The following is a 23,365-nucleotide window of genomic DNA, read 5'->3' on the forward strand; positions in this document are numbered from 1 at the left end:
ATCCTTCACTCTCTTTCTCTAGTGCTTGAGCTGGTTTCTACATTCTTCCTCAGTACTCCCCTGGCCCCTGAATCATGAAATCAATCCCAGTGTTTGGTCATGGCTGCTCTGTTTATCCTTACTAAAGGTAAAAAAACAAAAAACAAAAAACAAAAAAAAACTCCATCTCCTCATTTTGAGGCATTCTGGCTCATGGCCTGGACTATGATCAAACAGCAATGAATGTAAATGAGCGAACACCGCATATGTACAGAAAGTGCCTAAGTGCTATTAATATAGATAACAAGAAATCATAACAGAAACGCGGGCATAGTTTATTTAGTAGCGAGCTGTCTGAAAATAGGTCTCCTAAGAAATTAATGAGCAGTTTTGCGGGGAAGGTCGGTTCTCCCTGAACCATTACAGTCACAATTTGCATTCAGACAATGGGTGTGGGCTTCACAGTTGCTCTAAGTTATTCAGTGAGGCACTCAGCAGGCGCTGCAAGCCTTTCCCTGTCAGCTGAGAGGCATGTGGGTGAGGAAGTAAGGACGGTGCTCTGCTTTTGATGTGAACTTAGCCAGGTTTGCGGCTGGAGAACAAAGTCCTTGTGGCCTTCCCCACGGTGATGTTTTACAGAATTTCCAAATAAACAGATACACAAACACAGAGGAAAGATGGTATCTTCTACACTGGGAGGCTATGACTATAGCATATCAAGTCATTAATCTGGAAGTCAGAATTAGGCATAGATTGACAGAGTGTTCACCCATAAAGTACATATGCCTTTTATCTATGCCTAGGAAGAAATTACATCTCCTGACTATAAAAGCATTATTTCTCATAGTGTTCCTCCATATATATATATATATATATATATATATATACTTTACCATAGCCAGGTGATCATGGCCTAAACTAGAGGCATAAGTGAGCCCAAAGTTCTGTGTCTTCACTTCCCTACCATGCCTTCCTCCTCACTTTCTATGATACTATCCCAAGCCATAGAGTGGTGCAGTCAACCACCACGGGCCTCATTCACAGATGCAAACACCACACTGATGGCCACCATCCACTGCAGCACAACGGAAGAATAAAAAAGTGGGAGTCAACGCTGTTGTCCACTCCTCCATCCAGTTGTGCTATTTTGGCCACTTATTTAACCTCGTCCAGGGATTAAACATTTCTAGAGCCTTTTATTTGCGCTTTATATATTCTCTGTTACACAGTCTTTTGTTTCTGGCCTCCTGGGGTTTTTTTTTTTTTTGTTCTTTCATTTTATTTGGATAGTCTACATTCTATATTTTGACTTACTTTCCTGTTTTTCTTGTTGTTGTTGTTATGTGCAGGTTAACGGCAAGATAGTCCGCAGACCATGTGAACATGGCAGTGGTTGAAAGCTGACCTTTGGGGTGAACAGAAGGTAAATGAGACTAACAGCATGCAGTGTAACATGCCCAGACCCCAACCTTGCCCTTTGACTCATCTCAGCACAATTTATTTTGCAGTTCTTACTATCCAGATTTCTGTCATGAATATTTTTTCTGATCTGAAAAAGAGAGAGATGTAGGGAAATGAATTACTTAGAAAAATCAATGTGCTGCCAAGCCTCAGTATCTCCATTTGAATTAGAGTAGTATACAAAGAACAGTTTTGAAAATGCTGTTGAGATATTGTTTCCAACTGGCAGAAAGGGATCATGCCCTGTGCATGCACAAATTCTGTGCCCATTTAAGTTCAGGTCAATCAGGCAGGTCGCCCTCCAAACCATCCTTTGATTTCACACCTCCAGGTCTTGGAGGGATTTAGTCAACAGTAGTTATGGATTTCTCCTCTTGGTGATGTGCTATACTTGAAAGAATTCTATACTTTAACAGACTCACCCCCTTCTCAATGTGTAGATTTCTCTAGCATTAGACTGGAATTTTTCTCATGGTGTTGTTGCTAAAAATAGCAATAAGTAGAAGCCCCCAGACAGCCAAGGTGTGGTTAACCTCAAATGTGACTTGGTTCATGTTTGCTTTTCTTCTGTGTAAGCTGAAGAACGTCTTGCCTCTGATATCTCTTGCTAAGAGTGAACTAAAAGCACACAGCAGAAAAGAAGGATCCAAAGCAATGAGTAAGCCCTCAACTATTTTCAAGGGAAAAATATAATCTCTTGCTGGGAAAACATTTATATTTTCTTTCCTTGGTCATATTAAGGACTTGTGTTATAGCTGAAATGATATCTCTCTCCTACTGACTACAAATACTCCATGAGATTGGTAGAAGAGAAAGAAAGGAGCTTTGGAGTAGAAGGGCCTGAAGAGTAAGGAGTAAACTCAAAACCAATCCCAGCCCTTCCAGCCCCAGCTTCCCCTGGCTCTCTGTGAGTTCTGATTGATCTCCCAGGATCCATCTCCAAGACTGAAAGAAATAGTGCACGTTGGCATTAACTTTAGGGGAGGATGTATTGCATCCACACCAGAATCTAGATTTTTGTTGTTGTTGTTGTTGTTGTTGTTGTTTCTATTCCTCTCTGTGTCTGTACCCAGTCTGGATTGTCTTTCTGGAAATGTCTCACGAAACCCTTTTGCTGACAGCCCTGGCTTCTCCCATGAGCTACAGTGCTTGATGAATATTTTGTCTTGGAAAACACCTTTACTTCCAGCTCAGCGCATTTGAATCCAATTCATTTGATTTGCACTCAAACCCACCTGCATCTGGCATTTCTTTTCTTTTAAGTGAGAGATTATGCTTTCCAGGTGCTGGAGGTCAAAATAATGGAGTTACAACATCACCCTTGTATTCATTCATTCATTCATTCAAAGCATAGGTATTTTCTGTGATGTGTCATATCCTCTCTTATAGCTAAGAACATATGCAGTGATAAATAACCCAGGCTTCAGACCCAAAGGTGGGATCAGCTGCTCCAAACACATCCACTCATTAAAGCATCTTCAGTCTTCCAGCTGCTCATCCCTACTTTCTTTGGAGCTCCAACTGCCCTCACCATAATCCAAGCCCCAACTATAGTAGTCACTGCAGTGAGCCATTCCATAGCTTCCGTGGGCTTCCACATGGCAGCCAGACACATCCTTCTAAAGCCAGTTCCTTGGTATGCACAAGTAGAGGCCAGAGAAGAATGGATGTCTTCCTGTCACTCTCCACGTTATTCCTTTGGGACGGGGTCTCTCACCGAACTGAAAGTCCACTGTTTCAGCTGGGCTATCTGGCCAGGGAGTTCCCTGCCTTCACTCCGCAATGCGAAGCTACTTCCATCTACTTTGAAATATCAAATTTTAAAGTTGTACCTGTTTCTAAGAAAACTATCGCAAATGCTTTTTGAATAACATGTCTAAATAATGCATATTGAATGAATAAAGATAACAGTGAATACTTTCTCTGATTTCCCATGATTTATAATGAGTTTCTCTCTTACCTATGTCAGCTATTTTGAGCCCTGACTTGGGCATGCGTGCATGAATGTGTTTTTGACATGGAAAGAGGCTGTGACTGATCCTTCTCCTGAAGCGTGTATCTCTTATGGTCTGCATGTTCCAGTGGGAGTGAAGCCGGTAAGAAAGAACCTAAGAATCCCATATTCCAGGGCCAGCTCCACTGTATATGGAAACCTTTACTGGTCGCTAAAGCTAAACCCACCTTCTTTACTAAGTTGTGTTTAGGTCATGATCTAGTCTGTTTCTCTATTGCTGTGAACACCATGACCAAAAGCAACTTGGAAGGAAAAGGTTTCTCTGGCTTCCACATCCCAGGTCACAGTCCATCTCTGAGGGAAGTCAGGGCAGGAACTTAAGGGAAGAACAAGGAGGCAGTGAGAAAGTGAAACAGAGGCCATGGAGGAGCTCTGGTTATTGATTTGCTCTCCACGACTTTCTCATTTTGGTTTCTTTTATATCTCAGGACCTACTTAGAGATGGCATTGCCCACCCTGGACTGGGCTTTCCCACATCAATCATTAATCAAGAAAATGCTCCCATAGTCTCGCCTATAGGCCAATCTGATAGAGGTGTTTTCTCAGTTGAGGTTCTTCTTCCAAGAAGACTCTAGCTTGTGTTGTGTTTTTTTTAAGCCACACCCCCATCCTTGCTTGGTGACTCCTAGGATGGGGGAACAGAAGGAAGGGCGGGCTCCCCACACAAAGATCCACGTCTGTTACGCAGGTTTTTGCTCTACAGGCTCCCAACATCAAACGAGGTCAAAGTTCAACTTACGGGCTCGAGAGGTGTCTCAGTCATAAGGTTTTTGCCTCACTAGCATGAAAAGCTGAGACCCAGTGATTATTGCTTCATGTAAAGCAGCAGGCTCCATTTAAAAGAGTGGTTCTCAACCTTCCTAATGCCGCGACCCTTTGATACAGTTCCTCACATTATGGTGACTCCCACCCGTGACATCACTTCCATTGTTACCTCATGACTGTACATTTGCTACTGTTCTGAATCATAATGCAAATATCTGTGCTTCTTGATTATCTTAGGTGACCCCCGTGAAAGGGTCATTGGACCCCCCCCCAGAAGGGGTCACAACCCACAGGTTGAGAACCACACATTTAAAACACTCTCACCCACATTTGTATTACAGGTTTTCCTGTGCATCGGAAATAGGAGAGGTGATCCCCACCCATGTCCTGAGTGTTAGTGCCACCAGATACTTCCAGGGAAAGACCCTAACTCCCACAAGCACTCTGCTTTCCAAGCCCACTCACTGAATCAGAGACATCTACTCTGCCATGGTGATGCGTTGTTGTAAATATGGCTGTGGAACCCGATTAAAAGTTCAGCCTTGAAGATAAACTCATGTGTGCTGGTCTGTGTCCTTACTTCTACTAGTACAACCAAGTATAAATTTGCTAAGCATATCATACGGCAGAACAAAGTTTTCACCAAAAGAAGAAACCAAAGGGTCTGGGTGTGCCATACCTATAATTCATAGCTACAGCAAGTGTGGAATAAATGAAGATTATCTCAGCATCACCCTAGCTTTCTGCTCTCCATCTCCCATCATGCTTTGTGATGAACAAGCCTTTGGAGAATACCAGAATCATTCCACATCCGAATGTAAGTATCATGAGCCTTTATGTTTTGATTTCAACTTGTTCAAAGTCAATGGAAAAAAAATCTTTGCTCATATTATTTAACATGAAGAGTCCCAAAAATTGTTAGCTGATGGAGCTTCTAGCAAATTTTAACTATTTAAATCAAAATTTCTTCATTAGATGCTATTATAACATTTTTCCTTAGAAAGTGAAAAAACAAATGAATTTACTGGTGGGAAGCCAAGATTTAAATTAAAATTCTGTAGCGATGTTCTGTCCACCCACACGATAGTTGAGGAGCAGCTACATACCCTCTCCTAGGTCACACTGACCTCTTTACTCTTTGTCTAGCTGGTCAGATCCATACTCTCTCATAAGGTCACATTACCAAGGAGTACCGTAAACCTTAGACTGTGTCATCTATAACCTAAGATATTAGCACAACCGCAAAACTGCCTAACACCAAATCTGTATTCCCATCATTAAGCCGTGCACAAGAGAAACCTGTTTGTATAAATATCGTTTGTTAGACTATTATGCTCAAATGAATTCATTTATTTTGTAACAAATCAGAATGAATTCAAAGCGGCTATGAATTTTCAGCACCTGAATCTATTCCTCTAAAAGCATTCAAAAGAACCTTATGAAAAGTGTTTGTTGAATGAAAGATCTTTAATAGGAATAAAAGGAGAATGTTTAGTCTGAAACACTCAATGTTTTAGTATTAAATGGTAAAAAATAATAATAATAATTTGTTTGGGACTTATAAGCTATCTCAACCCATATAAAAGGTAGTTTCCATAATCTCAAAATATCATCATAAATATGTTCTTTCCTTTGTCTTCTGAAATTACCTTTTTAAAAAAAGTCCCATAAGTGGAAAAGTACAGTCAACATCCAGGACTTCTGGTATGATTCTCTAACAGGAGGAACCAGGATTCTCTGGTTGACTGGCTTGATCCAGATTGCGTAGAGGTTGACCGGAAGAGGAAATACACATAATGAGACCATCCCATCTTCCAGGAAAGAAAACAAGGAAAAACCACCAACAACATTGTCCTTACATGGACAGTGTGTTCCAGAAGGACACAGACCCAAATAAAGCCGCTCTCAAAGGCTGGGGATAAAACAGTTTGAGCAACAGCAACAACATAAAGTGATAACATAAAGTGATAAATAGTAACTCACAGGATTAAACTGAGTGCAAAGATGCTTGAGTGTCCAGTGACACAAGACAGAGGAAGACAAACCTCTCACCCAGAAGAAACTCAAGTAATTTATGTTCCTATTCTGCCTTCAAGGAAGTGGGGCACGGTCCTCCTCTATTGTGATATGGAAATAGGGACTTCCTAAGACAGATGTGGAGGACAGGGAGCTTGTGACTGAGACACCTGGTGAACACCACCAAAGCCAGGTGCCGGAAGACAACATCTACAGGATAAATTTACACTGGGAATACATTCCTCTCACACTACAGGATAAGGATGACACTTTACCTGTGATTCTCCCCTAGTACATTTCATACCAGTGTCACCAAGAACAAAAGCCCAGGCAGAGAGGAGCACCTCAAAACCTGTGCCTAGACTTCCTCAACACTCGCAAAAACAGCAAAGTTAAACTCTCAGATGACGTCATAGCTAAGAGACGCCTTGGGGAACATGACAATTGAGTGACGGAGTCCCTAACTCCTGACTGGATTCTGTAATAGAAAAATGGCAGAAGAATAAAACTAAGGGAAGCCTAGTAAGCTATAGACTTCAATTACCATCAGCATTGGTTCACTGATGAAAATAATTTTTCATCATCATCGCTATAAGAGGAGGCTGGGTAAAGAGGTCATGGGAACACTTGACTCTACTTGTAATTTTCCTATAATTCTAAAATTGTTTGAAAAATAAAGTCTAGTTTAAAAATAATAAAGGTATTTTATAAAAACACTCATTTCTTCTTAGCCTTGGGCTCCAACATGGCTGCCAGAGATAATGGCTGTTTCTACAATTCATATAACTGGAGATGCTCTGTCCATAAGTATTTACCACTAGAATGTACATATGTGCTCACTTTTTTCACAACATCTGAGAAGATCCTAGAATGTGCTGGGCCTGGGAGATGGCTAAGTCTCAAATAAATGAATACTGATAAATGAAAACATAGTGTACATTAAAGAGCCAATTTTAGATTCATTAACATAAAACAAAAACTTAGAAAACATTACCTGTAGACTAGTAGAATAGCTTAATGAATGAAAGCATTTACTGCTCAGTCTGATGACTTGAGTTAGTTCCCAGAATCCACTGTAGCATGGACGTACACACACACACACACACACACACACACACACACACACACACACACACACACATACACCATGGTATCCAAAAGAAAGTATTACTGAATTACTAGCAATTTTGCTCTAAAAATAAAATATTACAATTGATAAATTCTTTCTTTTGCTAATGACCTTGATAAGTAATATACATCTTTCAAGATATTTTCTCTCATATGACGTGCTGAATTCACTCTTGATTTTTAATAAAACATCCTCAGTGAGACCTAGGGTCCTATAGAGAAATCTGTGTGGTCTGTGGACAACTCAATGTGCAAACACCTTTGCGCAGTCCTCTCCCACTCACGTGGTGAGCACTCGGTGCAGTACTACCCAGTTTTGTCTGCTGTTGATAATTCTTAACTGATGCATGGTAACTCTCCAGACTCTGAATAGGGATATCTCTTTTTGTTCACATAAAGATTTGTCATTATTTGGGCCTGTTTTTCTGTCACTGCCCATTTCCTGAGCAAATATTGTTACATGGTGAACTGTTTGCATTTCTTCCTTGTATTTCATGTGAATTGGCCCTTTCCTTTAGGGTACTCTTCCTGCATCTCATTCATCAAATTCCTGATAATGTTCTTTCGGTCATAAAAGGACAACGTCTTCTCTCATTAATGTGATTTTTTTTTTTTATCCTACATGGGCCATGCTGTGTAGGCACGTTGGCAGAAGTGATGAGAGAGACAATTTGAACCAAGAACATGCTCAATGGAAAAACTCAGTTTCACTAAAAAAAAAAAAAATCTTGCTTTACATAATACAACAAACCTCAAAATCACTATATCAACCAGAGCCCTCCAGACACCAGAGACTTTGTGACTGCATTTCCATGAAACTTCTGTAAAGCCAAACCTAAAAAAGAAGAGAACGGATTAGTGAGGCCTGGGCAGAGAGGGAATGGGTCACTGGAAATGAATCCAGAGGATTGTTGGAGTGATTAAATGTCTTAAATCTAGATTAGGCATTCGGTTTATCAAAATTCATTCAATTTCACCCTTAAAGATTGACTTTTGCACTATGCAAATTACACACCAATAAAGCTGTTCTGAAAGCGATGTTTACCAAGATGGCAGTGTGGGTCACCAAACTCTGCCAACGGGCATCTCCCAATGTAATCCATGCACCCCACAGTTACTCTGCTTATGGTGTCTCAGTCCACTCCACAGCTCCAGATCTCACAGTAGACAGTTTGCAGACGCACACACTCCCCAATGCATGACAGAACCTATGGAGCACTTGGCACTGAGTAAGGTCCCCAGCGAACCCCAGAAACTTCCAGCCGTTATAAGTACTGCCACTCTGATCCAATCACCGCCCCTGCTCATCAACCTAAAAACAAGTAACCACTTACATCTCTCCCTTACTGCACACCAGGAAAGGTCCCTGCAACACTTTACGTGAACACGGAGTTCTTTTCTCTTTGTACATGAGACTGCGAGTTCAAGCAGTTTTGCTGTAGAAAATGTTAGGAGATTCTGCTGTTTCCAACTGAGCTGAAGCTACCAGACTATTTATAAATGTGAAATACATAAGTCATGAAAGTTGGGGTGGGGGAATGAGGAAGGGGATCCCCAAGGTTAGAAGAGAGATGGTGGATGACAGTACATGAGGGTGAATAAGAAAAAAGTATTGTGATATGTAAGAAAAACTCACAATGGAACCCATGTCTTTGTAGGAAACAAAATTTAAAGTATCAAGTAAATGAAGAAAAAGGCATATATATATTATATATTATATATTTTTATATATAAAAAGTATTATATATTATACTTACTATATAAGATTGCTTGTGTGTCTACTAGCATGGTGAGCACTGTGTGTAAGATTTATGGTACGATACTTAATAAAATTATTCTAAATGTGATAAAATGCCATGGGAAGAAGAAAAGTCAATAAAGAAAGGAGAAGAGGCAAGGCTTCGTGTGTGGATATTTTCCAGCAACCCTTCAGTTTTGGAGATTTGATGAAATATCCAGTATTCCTGAGTATGAAGCAAAGGCATTATATACTTCTCTGTATCATTAGAGAGAAAGTGATAGTTAATTTTTTAAAGTAAAAATAAAGTCTAGTGAGAAATTGGACATATCGACCATGAAATTGTTTAATTTGATAATTAAAGTGTCTCCATTCCAATGCAGACCCTGGTCCCTTACAAAATGGTGATGAAATGATTCAGAATGGAGCACGTTATACACACAGTAATATCTGCAGTGAGGAGTTTGTAAGGCTCCCTGCAAGAAAGTGAGCTTTGAACAGCCCAGAGTAATTATGTGTGGATCTTCTGCAGCTTCCTCATTCCCAGGGGATGAGAGGAGGAAGACACGGAGCTGTTCTTGTTCATTCCGTGGAGTTCTGGAGGGCAGAATCAGAAACAGAGGGAAGAAAGGTGAACAGCAGGTATGGGAAGGCTGAAAATGGAAAAATGGGGAGTCTGCACCCCTCCTTCAGCCTCCAGCCCCCACTCCATCTTCTTCCTGCTCACTGTCTCCTTCCCCTCCACCCTCCCACCTGATTGCCTGGTTAAGAATTTCTAGAGCCTACTCTGAAACTTCATCTTCGCCTTTTCCTTTCCTAAAAAAAAAAAAAAAAAAAAAAAAAAAAAAAAAAAACCTTTCAGTAAGGAAAAAAAAATACTCTTGAGAAAAGAACGTGAAAATTAAGGCATTAATTTTTCCATACAGTTTAAGAAATGAAACTAAAATAAGGAAACTGGCGTATGCTCTCTCTACAGCTGCACTGCCAAGGCTACCTTAGGAGAAGATATCAAAGCGGGGGTCCACGCAAGGCCTCTGGACTGTGCCATTGTCCTGCAGCCGGTGTGTGTGTGGCTGGGTAATTGGGATTGATTGCTTTCTCTTTCCCTTGGTTTTACATTTTCTCTTTTATGACTCTGATACCAAAGATGAACCAGTGGCCTATTTTTTTTTCAAAACTAGTTTTTGTTTTTTTTTAAAAAAAACATAGTTTACACTAGAGCTGTAAAGGAAATAGCTCCAATTTATGCCAAGGCTTTCTCTGTGAGTAAACTGTCCTGGGAATGCACTTAGCTCTGACTTGGAAGGAAGAAAGAAAAGGTAAATATAGATGATAATATATGACATCTAAGTGATATTTATGGAGTCATTTTATATTATCAAAAGAAATAACTCAGTACTTATTATACTCACCAACCTCTAGTGTGAAGTGTATATACTGTTGTGTTTTTATTTCTATTATATTTAAGGACATTGAAGCTCATTGGTCATTAGGAGATTACTTAGAAAATTCAGCTTTGGATCTAAAATGACACATACCTTTATCTTGCAAAAGCAGAAAGAAGTTCAGAGAAATCAAGCCCCAGCCCAAGCACATGTGACTAACTAGGGAACATATTTAAAAGCAGAAATCAGACCTCCCAACTGGGTCATAGAGTAGGGAAGTCTTACACAGAACCAGTGTTGGACGAGGCTGGTTGAAGCCAGACGGTACAAGTACGGAAGGTAGAGGCAGTGACTCAAGGCCAATCTTGGGCCTCAAGATGCTCTCCCGGGTTTTCTGGACGCTGTGAAGACCATGGAGTCAGTGGTTGGTAACAGATACATGGCAAGAAGTCTCAGGCATATTTCATCTCCCCTTTCTTTCTCAAAGCCACTGTGGAAGGGGGAAGTCCTCTCTTCCTTGCTCTGTCTTCTCAGCTCCTATTAAAATCAATGTTTATCTCAAAATAAGATGGCCTTAAATTTTATTTTATGTTTTCTGAAAATGTCAGGTTTCATTGTCCAGTGCTCTCTGCTTTACCTGTGGGCTGACCTTGAGTGAGGCAGCAGGCATCTTTTCTTCCCCTCATCAGAAGTATGACTCTGCCCTCAAAAGAACAAGTCCTCCCCAATCTCCTACGCACCCGTCTCATCTGGTGGTTTTTATCTCCGTGGCACTTCCACAGCAAAGCGTGTGATACATAGCATCTCTAAGGCTAGTTTTCTAAGTAAACAGTTCTTTATTGCTCTCCTCTGCCGGCTTCAGGGAAGTTGCTGATCCATTCCGTGCCTCAGTTTGTTCTTCTGCAAAAGATCTGACAGCAGCATGTACCTCTCAGGGTCTTTAGGAAGATTCAATGAATTCATACGCACTGGCAGAGGCTACAAGTGCGCATGGTCAGACCTGCATAACACTGGTCACTACTTCGTCCTGTTATAATCTGGCTATCTTTTAGGAATGTCTTCTCCAACATCCATGGACAATGAACATATGATACTAAGCCATCAGCCCTGGCACGCATCCCAGGTTTGTACATCATAGGCTTTTCATCCCCCAAGCCCATGGCTTCATTTCCACAAATGGACGGAAGTGTTGAACTCAGATCTTTCTCTTCAACCTCAGGGCTCAATCTGAAATGCTAGGGGATTTATGGTTCCTGTGCTTGAAAGCAATGTTCCCTAGAAATCATTAACATCTGGGGGGGTTACATCTTAATTATGGAAATTAATATTCTCACTGTTTTTATTCATTAATATTTTAATATGCCTATGATGAGACTCAACCTAAACCAATTTCTAAATCAAATCTGTCCCTCAGTAATTTGATTTGTCAGAACAGAGAACAAAAGCATTACCAACAGGGTACTTTGAATGAAATTTTAATTAATTAGGCATATGAATGCACTAACTAATTTTGGATGAGTAATTAGATGACTAATTATGTTGAAAACAGAACTTTGTGCTTAATGAGATGACCATGGCCAGTGCCGCCCTTCAAAGAATGCTTACTTTATTAGTAAAATTCAGGAAATGTGGATGGAATGGGGCCACCTGTAGCTCAGAGGAGACACACAGAGGCCAGACTACTTTGCTCCTGGACTGCCAGTCAAGGCTCTGTGCTCAGGCAAGGCAAATTTACCAAACATCCCATCTCTTCCATTTCACCTCCAAGACACATGCACACACATGTCCATATATGAAAATGTACCATACACAAATACAAGCACACCTGTATGTGCTCAGACATACAAGTAGGAATGCACTCACACAATGTATGCATCCACACACACACACACATGCAGGTACTCACACATGCCCACCTAAACCCTGATTCTTTCTCCTTCCATCTAAGATGTTCACAGTGATAAATTCAACAAGGAAAGAGACAACACATTGATTTATCACAGATGACATCATCCATCCTGGAGAATTTTGCAAAATGGCAATCTCCGTGCTTTGAAAAGCCTGAGCCGGGGGTTTTCTCAGATCACAAGCAGCCTTGAAGCCTTCAGCAGTTCCGCTGTGGGCAGCTGGTTCTAACTAGCACCTATTTGGCAAAGAGCTGCAGTCAGGATTTCTGGTTTTGAGTTCAAACCGATATTTCATAGCAATTGTGTTGTCAGAATTCGGGTCAGGAAGATGGCAGATGATAATTTAAAACAAAGGAGCAAAAAGGAATCTTTTCAGGTTTGGTTTTTTCCCTCAAATTGCCAGCTCTACACAAATTCAGAACACGGAATAAACTCCAAGAAGGTTAGAGACATGGAGGGTAGAGGAAGCCTTCTTGCAGTAGATACTGAAATGGTTCTCAAGTCAGCTAACCTAATGATGGGAAGGCAGTGGTCTCAGTGTCGGGTCAGCTCTGGCATTGTCTTTGGTCCCCAAATCAAAGTGAAAACAGAAACTCACTAGCTTTCATGAAAATGATTTTCCTACTGTCCATACCATGTGATCACTTCAAGAGCGGTCCCCAACACTCTGCCTGAAAATGAAGATTCACGCACAGAATCCAGGCAGACTGAACCTATTCTGTACCTATTCTACAGCCAGTGGCAAACAAAGGGAAGAACCTCTTCCCGCACAGTTTTGCATGGGGGCAGTGGGGTGGGGTGGGGGTGTCATCCATATGTATCTGGGTTTACATTTGTCTTCCCCCTCCTGTCTTACAATTCTCTGAAACAGAAAAAACTTCCTCTTGGAATCAGCCTGTCCTACTGAACATCATATATTCAAATAGTGTTTTTCCCATCAAAGCAACTATTAAAAAATTATAACTTATCCATCGTATCTTTCAAATCAGTTACCAATTAGTTCACCAGTGTTTGAAGACTGTCAAGCAGAATTGCCTGCTCGATCAATACTTTGTCTCTATAGCCCAGTAAACTCCAGAGGCCCCCACTTCCTTTCAAGGCTGGGGAGTTGACCTTACATTTTCCCCACCCTAACATCCTTGCTTTCAAGGCTTGGGGGGTTGACCCTACATTTTTCCCACCCTAACACCCTTGCTGCTCTGGTCTTGCCGGTTGTGAGGTAGTCTTATCGGCTTTCTCTTTTATGCTGGTGATGTTTGCTGACCTTTTCCTTGCCCTGGAAAGCTGTTAGGAATGCAGACTCTACCCAAGAACAGGGAGACACTGTTTACTTTAGATTAGGGCTTCAGAAGGTTTTGCTCAAGGAGTCCCATCACACTTCTACATCCGCTGCGAGAGACCTCGGCTCCATTTACACGCTGTGCATTGTGGGTCGACACGACAGGAAATATGCTGAGGTCTGAGGCTGAGAATCAAGGCCTCTGACTGCCTACCTGACTGGACTCAACACCAGCTCTGAGTATGGACTCAACACCAGCTCTCAGTATGGACTCAATACCAGCTCTGAGTATGGACTCAATACCAGCTCTGAGTATGGACTCAATACCAGCTCTCAGTATGGACTCAACACCAGCTCTCAGTATGGACTCAACACCAGCTCTCAGTATGGACTCAACACCAGCTCTCAGTATGGACTCAACACCAGCTCTGAGTATGAGTTGCTTAAGAAGAGAAATTTAAAGATAATATTGAGGGAGAAACACAATTTGTGCAAAAGCCCTCACAAGGAAAACAAGCCAAATTTGGAAATTCACTCACAACAGTACTAAGAATCACTGTATTTTCTCCTCTTTCCATGCTAACTTTAGCGCAGCTTTGGTCACACGATACGTTCCCCTTTAGTTATCAGGAAAGTAAAAAGGTTCTCTCACTCTCTAAAGACATTGTTTTCATTCTGAATGAGAGCGATGTTGGTAAAAACCAACTGTCAGAGAGACTGACAGTATGTAGACTCCTGAGATATCTACCAACTGCACATTTTCAAAACTTTTTCCCAGTGTCCTGAGTCTATCAGTTGAACATACTACAAAAACATAACACAACTTGACATTCAAACACTCTAGGTTGTCCTGCTCATCACTGCCAAAAATAACCTTTCACAAGTCACTCAGCCAGTTCAATTAACTTAAAATTAAATATTTACTCACTATTCCTAATCTGTGATGAGAATAAGGCTGGCCAAAAATATGAGTAATTCAGAGAAAAAAAATCATTTCTTAATACTATGTGTTTGAGTTTCTGTGGTTGTTGACGTAATGTCCAATTTTGTGTATGCATTTCTACACACTATTCCTATACACATACACATGTACATTGTATGTGAAGGTACACCACTTTCATAATTTCAAGAGTATATGTTCTCAAACCTATAGCAAAATATTTATTTTAAATTCTTGTGCCTCACTTAACACTTTCTATATCTGATTTCTATGTGTGGCTAATTATAGAATCCTAATTAGTAGCATAATATATGTTGAAAAATGTATTTCCTAAGCTTTGATATGACACTGAACATTTTTGCCAAAATAAATGCGTAAGCACATACTTTAAATTGTATGCATAAATGAGCTAGCTGCGATAACTATGTTTGTTTTGACCTGTTAATATCTACTTTGAAGCCTTTGCAGAACAGATTTATTTATTTTTTTGTTAAGGGACTTAATTCTGTCGGTAAAGTTTCATGATTTGGAATGCAAGGCACTTCTCCACTGCAGAGTGCATATGTGTGCATCTGCCGCAGGCGGTGCTCCAGCTAGAGCAGAATTCTTTCAGCACATTGTACTTCAGTGATACATTCATCAAGATGCGGGTTTAAAGACCCGGAGAGACGGGAACACATGAGCATCACTTTTCAGACACGGTTGGCTAGTGAAGTTTATTGCTTCTGAAATTACTGGAACTAAGATTACAATGACTTTATTGTCTTTTATTGCTTTGCAGTTATGCAGATATGATAAAAAAAAGAGCATTAAAACTATAAATGGCTAAGTTCTTTCTGGTCGTTTATTAACTAGTACACAAACTAACACAGACCTCAGTGCCTGGAATGGTGACAACAGGTGTCAGCTCGCTGCTTCCCCCAACAAAATTAGCAGAGTGTGTTCATATGGCACAGTAGAGGGAACTGGGTGACACTCTACAGTTAATACAGCCCGAGACAAGGCTGTCATATATCCTCACACACAGAACACACACACACACACACACAACCTGTAATTATCAATCCATGCACTGAGCTATATGGAAGCCAGTTGTCAATGCTGTTAAATACAATTCTTAGTGGCCTTAGCAAGGCATGGATTGTCCCATGATGCATGAGGAGGATAGCGAAGTTCGCCCTCATCGGACAGTTTTGACATACTCACCACTGTCCACACACAACAACCACGAGGCGAACTAGTTCCAGGGTCAAGTACAGATCTCAGGAGCATCTTCCAAGGAGATAAACTTGTGATCACTTCAAGATGGCTGACAAGCCCGTCTTACTCAGGCAAGAGCTCCGCAGCTGCAGCACAGGTGGTCAGACACCTGTGTCCCCACCCCCACTGGGCCCGAGCGGGGTGTGCAGCTAGGCGCACTCTGTCTCTTCCCCATGGGGAAGGTGAACAGGAAGGCCAGCCACAAAGTTCGGGAGTTGAACTTGTCCCTCTCTGCCAGATGGTTACACAACAAATACATCTTAGTGGAGATCTGAAGCACCCATTTTTCAACAGGATTTCTTCAAAGCGGTGGGACATACTGTACATCTTAAAGCTTAAAAAGAAAAACTAATACTTGTGAATGTATTTAAAGTAGATTAAAAATATTGATTCATAAGAGAAGAAATTTTCAAATAATTGTAGTCAGTGACAAAGCAAATAATTAAATCCTTTACTTTAAATCATTTTAATCTAAAAATAGGAATGGTAAAGTTATAGGAACAAAAGATTATTATATTTCCCTGACTGCACTTGACCAAAGATGTACTCTAAAAATATTTGAAGTAACAGAACTATGGTGTGGAGAAGAAGTGTTTCATTGTTTGGTAAGTAAAGAAATTAAGTATGTTCTGGGGGAAAAAAATCAAGGAAAAGTCTGAGATCAATTCATTCTTGTTCTAGAAATAAAAGACAAAGATGTGCATTAGATTTGAGCATCAAATGGTACTCAGGTTTGAAGCAAAGATGCAAGCCCTCATCTAGAAGGCACAACTCAGGATAGAAGAATATTAATACACATAAATAATGTAAGAGAAGGAAAGTGGTGTGTGGTCTTAGTATAGCGGTATCCATGCTAGGAAACGTGTGTGTGTGTGTGTGTGTGTGTGTGTGTGTGTGTGTGTGTAACTCTGGGATTTGTCTTAATACAACTAAGTAACTTCTTTCTATAGTCATGCCTTGGCTGTTATGAAAATGCACATCGGGTGGGTGGGGAGTCAACCGAACAGCCACGATGCCCTCGTTTTGCAGCTATTCCCCAGGGAGACCCACTCCTGGGACAGCCGGCAGGTGACTTTCACAGGGGAGCAGAACTGGTTAATGGCTCAGCTGGGTCATGTTAGTGAAGCTTTTGGAGGGATGTGGGCACAGCAATCAGATCAGCGATTGTGTCTGCATCGTGCTGCGGACCTTCGCTATCACCACACAGCTTTCAGTGTGCCTCAGTTTCCCAGTTGACAAGATGGAATAACAGCATTTGTTTCACACTCCTGCTGGGACCATTACTGAGCTGTGAGGTACTTTGGCATGAAATATCTACCCAACATGTAGTTGCTGTTATGTCAATGCCATTATTTATTTTTGTAATCTACTTTAGTCTTAAATATTTATTTACGGGTTCATGTTTAAGCATGTCATCTAACATTTACACACGCATATACTGTGTTTAGCTCAAAGCCACTTCCTATTCACTCCCCTCCAATTTCTCCCCTTTCTCTTCCAACCCTTTCACCTCCCAACTTCATTTCATGCTCGCAATCTCTCTCTCTCTCTCTCTCTCTCTCTCTCTCTCTCTCTCTCTGTCTCTGTCTGTCTCTCTGTCCTTTCTCTCATATATATGAAAGTGTATGTATGTATGTATATATATATATGAGAGTATATGTAAATATATGTGAGAGTATATATATGAGAGTATATGTAAATATATGTGAGAGTATATATATGAGAATACACACACATATGCACACACACACACACACACATATATATATATATATGTGTGTGTGTGTGTATGTATGTATATACACTCATCAAGTCCATTTATTGATGTGTGTATGTCCATGAACATCTCCTGGAGCCTGAGTAATATCAGGACTCAAATCCCTGAAAACAGTGACTCAGTCACCTCCAGAAGCCACCAACTGCCACAGGCCAACAGCTCTTCAGATAGGAGTGGGGCATCATGACCCTTCTCATTCATGACAATTTTTGCTGGCTTGATATTGGTTACATCTTGTGCACGCAGACCCAGCTGTTTTGAATTCATTATGTAGCTGTCCTGTCACACCTAGCAAACACTGTTTAGCTACAGACATCTATTCCCTCTGGCTCTTACAACCTTTCCAGCCCCTCTTCCATGATGATCCCTGAGCCTTGGAGAAAGGACATATGATATAGATGTCCCATTTAGAGCTGACCTAGAGAAAAGGCAGCATCTTCAGCAAAGGGTGCTAGTCAAACTCAGTAGCTGCACACAGAAGAGTGAAAGACCCTTACCATTCATGTTGCAAAACTCTCCAAATGGATTGAGGACCTCAATATAAGATCTTAGAAGAGAACACAGGGGAGATGCCTGAACTTATAGACACAGGAAAAGGTTTTCTGAATAGCACAGACATTAAGACCAAAAATTGGCCCTATGAAACTAAAAATCTCCTGTACAGCAAAAGACACCATCATTATAGTAAAAGTGCAGCCTACAGAATGGGAAAAAATCTTTGTGAGCTATAAATCTAGTAGAGGATTGATGTGTAGAATATACAAAAAAAAACTAAAATAAAGTAAAACCAAGAAAACAAACAACCCAACTAAGAAATGGGCAATGGAGCTGCACAAGAATTCTCAAAACAAGAAACACTAATAGTTAAGAAAAAAAAATTTTAATTCAAAATCCTTAATCATCAAAGGAATTTAAACTCAAACTACTTTGAGATTTCACCTTATCCTACTCAGATCAAATAAGAATTCTTTTAAAAAGAAAACAAATGCTGTGGGGCGAAGAGGAACACGTATTCACTGTTGGTGGGAGTGCAAACTGGTACAGCCACTGTGGAGACCAGGGTGGAGGGTTCTCAAAAAGCTAGAACGAGATCTACCACATGATCCAGCTGTATCTCTCCTGAACATATTCCCAAAAGACTGCATCTCACCACAGAGACACTTGTAAAATATTATTATTTGAAAACCCTTGTTTAGTTTATAGGTGGGAAGGCCTTCTAACACACAGAAGTTCTAGACATTTTTCTGGCAAGTAACAACACATAGAGGTGCCATTTGAACAGATGTTCCCTGTGTCAATAAACAGAGACAGTCTTTTCCAAACACACTGAAGTACACAAATGCAAGCGTCCACTCTTCTAAAGAACCATCAGTGTGTGCACAGTCAGTATGTGCACAATAATTTCTGCGGACACACAAAGCTTTGCCCAATATTCTATCATACTCCACAGCAGCCAACTAAAGGCCATGAAAACTTCCATTGTTTTATTTCACAAAAATAAAATTGCTAAAAACACCTGAGTTATTATACAAAGTTTCTTTTTCTTTTCATGGATTTGTTATATGGTTTTTCTCTGTTTAGAAACTTTTTCATATGTAATGCACTTAAGCTGAAGATAGTTAATGATAATAAGAAAAGTTAACTTTCAATTGGATAAAAAGGACTCATTACTGGGGCAGGGAGAAGAGGTTGTCTCATCTTTGAAATGTGGCTCTTAACTTTGATAATGTAAGTCTTCAATAGATAATCTTTTCCAAAAGAAGTTCAATCAGATGAAAAAGCACTCAAGATGTGTATGATTAAAAGGTATCAGCCGCCTAATCCATCAATGTGTTTGGGGGATATTTCTAATATGCCCAAGGATAAATTCTTTCCAGATTCCACACTACAAATCCTACTCTAAAGCTATGTAGTCAGTCACTCCTTTGTGTCTCTTCATTCTCTATCTCCCTTTGGTGGGTCAGCACAAACAATGCTCACTGAATAAATGTTGGTAATAATATAACTAGGTGACATGTGGATGTGCCCCAATTCTGGAGAAAATTAACATATATTTAAATGAAATGATGATTGTCCAGGATCAGAATGTCTTGTGGTAAGCATCAGCAGGCTTCAGAGAGTAGGGAAAACCATCTGTTTGGCTAGAGATGGAGAAACGGGACTGACCAGTGCACACAGTGTGGCCAAAGACCTTAAACAGTGTCACCAAGACAACCATGGAGGGCAGAAGGCAGACACAGGAAAGCTTTGAGAGTGTATTTTAGACTTACATGTTAGGGATCAGTCACATTGGGTATGCTTTTCATTGTTGTTGCATTTGTGTGCCTGTTCTGTGTATTGTTGGTGCAAGAGATTTAAACACTTTTAATTTCTCTGACTTAGTGGAAAGTACATTCAGAGGATACAAGATGAAATAAAGACCTAGTACATATGACATGTACAATGGACTGTATATGTGTATACATACATATGTGTGGTTGAACCTCTAAATAGAAGAAACAGAAAGCTCCCACCATTAGGATATCCCTCAAGAGGGACACACCCTGTTCCCTCCACAAAGAAGCATAGCATACAGCCATAACAATGTATGGGTGAGCATTCAAAATAGAAAGAACAGCAAGAGCCAAAGCCCTGAGGTTGAGAATATGTCCAGAAAGTAAGGACAGAGAGAGGCCAATGTAGCTGGTCGATCCAGGGTCAGGTCAAAAAGAACAGAACCAAATGACCATACCTCCTCAGAGACCTCGCCTTCTCCTTGGGTTTATAGTGGAGGTTCAAGGGGAATGAGCAAGAGGATAACTTCAGGTGTCCATATAATAAAAAGGTCACCTGAGTCACAGTCCATGATGACCTCAAGGCAAAGGCAGAGGCCCCGGGCAAGAGCTGGAATATTTCTGGAAGTTCTAGCAATGGAGAATTGGAGAACTAACCTATGAAGAATCAACAGGCATAGCAGAATGGGGTCCATGTGCAGAATGTAAAACATAATGCTTCAGACTGCTTTTCCCCTAATTCTCCTGTACCTAGTAATCATTTCAGGTCATCCATTAAACTGGGAAACAACACTCCCCTGGAAACGTGGCATGCTCCCATTTCCAATTTGACAGGATTTCAAATTTCAATCATGCTCTTTAAATCCCTATTATTTTCATTGTTTCATTGGGAAATTATCAACTCCTTTTAAAACTTTCTGTATATGGGCTTTTTCCTAAATTAATCGCAGAAAGTTACAAAGCGCAGATTGTTTGACTGGAGGACTCCCTGAAGCCCATTTGCCATTAATGATTTGACCTCAGTCAAAACAAAAACAGAAACATCGTTTAGTCTGTTAATTGCAAATTGTTGATGAAAAAAAAAAAAAAGGTAAGATCTCCGAAGCAGGAAGCAAAATGAAGCTTTTTCCCACTCCTTTCCCTCAATGATAGACAGTGGGTTAATTAACCATCAGTTGGCCAAAATACCTCCACAAAACAGCCATTCCCCATGTTCTGAATGCTACTAAGAATAAATGTTGTTTCTGCCCAACAAATTATATAATTTGGGTGTTTAATTCACTGGGAATTGTCCTCTGTAAGCAGATTACCACGGACTCCCAAGGGAATGCAGTGAATATCACTGTTCTCCAAAATGCTGCTGCTGACCTGAACATAGAGTTCACTCTCTAAACTAATCAGAATCCCAGTGTCTCGAGTGTGATGGACTGAAGACAGATCACTAGCAACCAGGACCACCCCCTGTGGTGGGAAACACCAAAGGACCATCGTTACCTTTCTTGTGGGATCTTGCTAAGATAAATGTGGATATTTAATCAACACGGAAACTATGTATAGTTGAGGGCTGCAGTGTGGAATTTCCATACATTCATGCACTGTACAATGACCAAGATCATTGACACATCTGTGGCCTCTCTCATCAATCCTTCCTCTGTGTTGGGGTCTCAGAAATTCTCTCTACACGTCACTTTAGAAGATTTAATCAGTTGTTATCCGCCATGGCACTCCCACCATGCTAGGTCATCATGAAGCCCCTCTTACCCAGCGGCAGCCTGGTGCCCACTTACCACTTCCTCTCCTCCATCCCTAGCCAGCTTTTTCTCCAGACTCTTGGTGGTCGCCACTATTCTGTTCTCTACTGAAAACCAATGTTTTAGCTTGCATCAGTACGTGAGGCTGTATGGTACTTGTGTTCTGAACCTGGTTTATCACACTGAACACAATGCCCTCTAATTGTTGCCAATAGCAGGACTCTCTTCTTTTTTATACTTGGAAAGCATCCCACTGTGTGCACAGCACGGAGTGGATGCCTCCTTGTTTCCAGCACCAGCCCTAGGGTGCCACATCCTCTGGGACCAAGCCACCATGCTCGGGGAGAGGCTGACACAGAACACAGGAGGAATCTGACATGCCAGACAACCTGAGATATAAATTCTCTCGTCCGTCCATCTGCAGCTGGAGACCTAGTCGGTTCCATAAATTAGCTGTTGTGGATCCTGGTGCCTTTGAAAGCATGAACTCTCTCCAACGCTCTGACTTCAGAGCCTGTGGACACACGCCCAGGAGCAGGCTGCTCAATGTATTAGTTATTTTTTGCTGTGACCAAATGACTGTCACTAAGAGATTTAAAGGCAGAAATATTGATTCTGGCTCATGATTCAAGGAGATGTGCTTCATCACGGTGAGGAAGGCACAGCGGCAGGAGGTAGCAAGAAACAGTGAGGAGTGAGAGAATGAACAGGAAGTGCGGCCTGACTAAAACCACAAGGCGCACTCCCAGTGACCCACCTCTTCCAGTGAGGCTCTGTCTCCTAAATGTTTCACAGCCTTCCCAAACTGTGCCTCCAGCAGGCGTCCAAGTGTTCAAACACGTGAGCCCATAGAGACCATCTTACATTCAAACCACAACACTGGGTACATGATCACCTACATAAACATCATGCTGTGAAAGCAACAATTAGTTCATTGGTATTTAAAGGATATGCTGGAGCTGTTTTACTTTGATTTTTCTAAAAACATTAGAAAGGAATGCTTAGAACTTTGTTTTTACTATGTTTATATGTTTACCGTTGTTTGGCACAGCAGAAGTGTGATTAACATTTTCCTTCCATATAAAAATATGCCCATCCCTTTTCATATGACTATAGAACAGAGAAGATCTAGGGCTGATCTCAGTATGGTGGAGGCCACAGCTCAGCAATTCAGTGTGTCATTTTTGACAAAGTACAAAATGAAGAGGACCACATTTCTGAGTCCTTCTAGAGCCTTGAGTGGGATCCCACGCAGGAGAAGAAAGTGGAGCCACACAGGAGATGACTTGAACTTAGAACACTCTGCTCTCTGCACCCAATTTCCACACCTCCCGAGTTTCCCCCAACTCTGCCTGCCTCCCTTGGTGGCTTCCCTTCCTCAGTGTCTATGTTTCTAGCAGATGTTCTATGCTATTTCCCTGACTTCTCAGGCAATGCCATGACCCACATTTCCCACATTTCTCTGCTAAGCTCTAGACCCAGCTCTATAGTTGGAACCTTTCATTCTAGGTCACAGAAGCTTCCGTAGAGAATAGCCCAGAGCTGAACTCCTCATCTTCCTGTTGACGTCCAAGGAATAACACTGCGTGGGTGGCGGCTTAAATGAGACCCAGAGGAAGCCTCTTCCAAGGTCCCTGTCCTTAATGCATCCTTCCTACTTCAATCAGCCAGAATTGCTACAGAGAAACTTCC

At 41.1% G+C, this 23,365-nt stretch overlaps 2 long non-coding RNA genes across 2 annotated transcripts in view; both read right to left on the minus strand.

The window, feature by feature from the left end:
- Positions 1–293: 293 nt before the first annotated feature.
- LOC143269088 (uncharacterized) lies at positions 294–4,335 on the minus strand. The gene is made up of 2 exons (XR_013045432.1): positions 1,294–4,335; positions 294–708 (listed from the first exon to the last, which is right to left on the minus strand). It is a non-coding gene; the product is annotated as an uncharacterized LOC143269088 (long non-coding RNA).
- Positions 4,336–9,431: 5,096 nt separating this feature from the next.
- Positions 9,432–23,365, minus strand: part of LOC143269089 (uncharacterized) — a 56,675-nt gene continuing 42,741 nt past the window's right edge. The window contains exon 3 of the long non-coding RNA XR_013045435.1: positions 9,432–9,698. This is a non-coding gene — a long non-coding RNA (uncharacterized LOC143269089). The remainder of the gene's footprint in view (positions 9,699–23,365) is intronic.

Source organism: Peromyscus maniculatus, chromosome 17, assembly GCF_049852395.1.
Source record: "Peromyscus maniculatus bairdii isolate BWxNUB_F1_BW_parent chromosome 17, HU_Pman_BW_mat_3.1, whole genome shotgun sequence".
Lineage (NCBI taxonomy): Eukaryota > Metazoa > Chordata > Mammalia > Rodentia > Cricetidae > Peromyscus > Peromyscus maniculatus.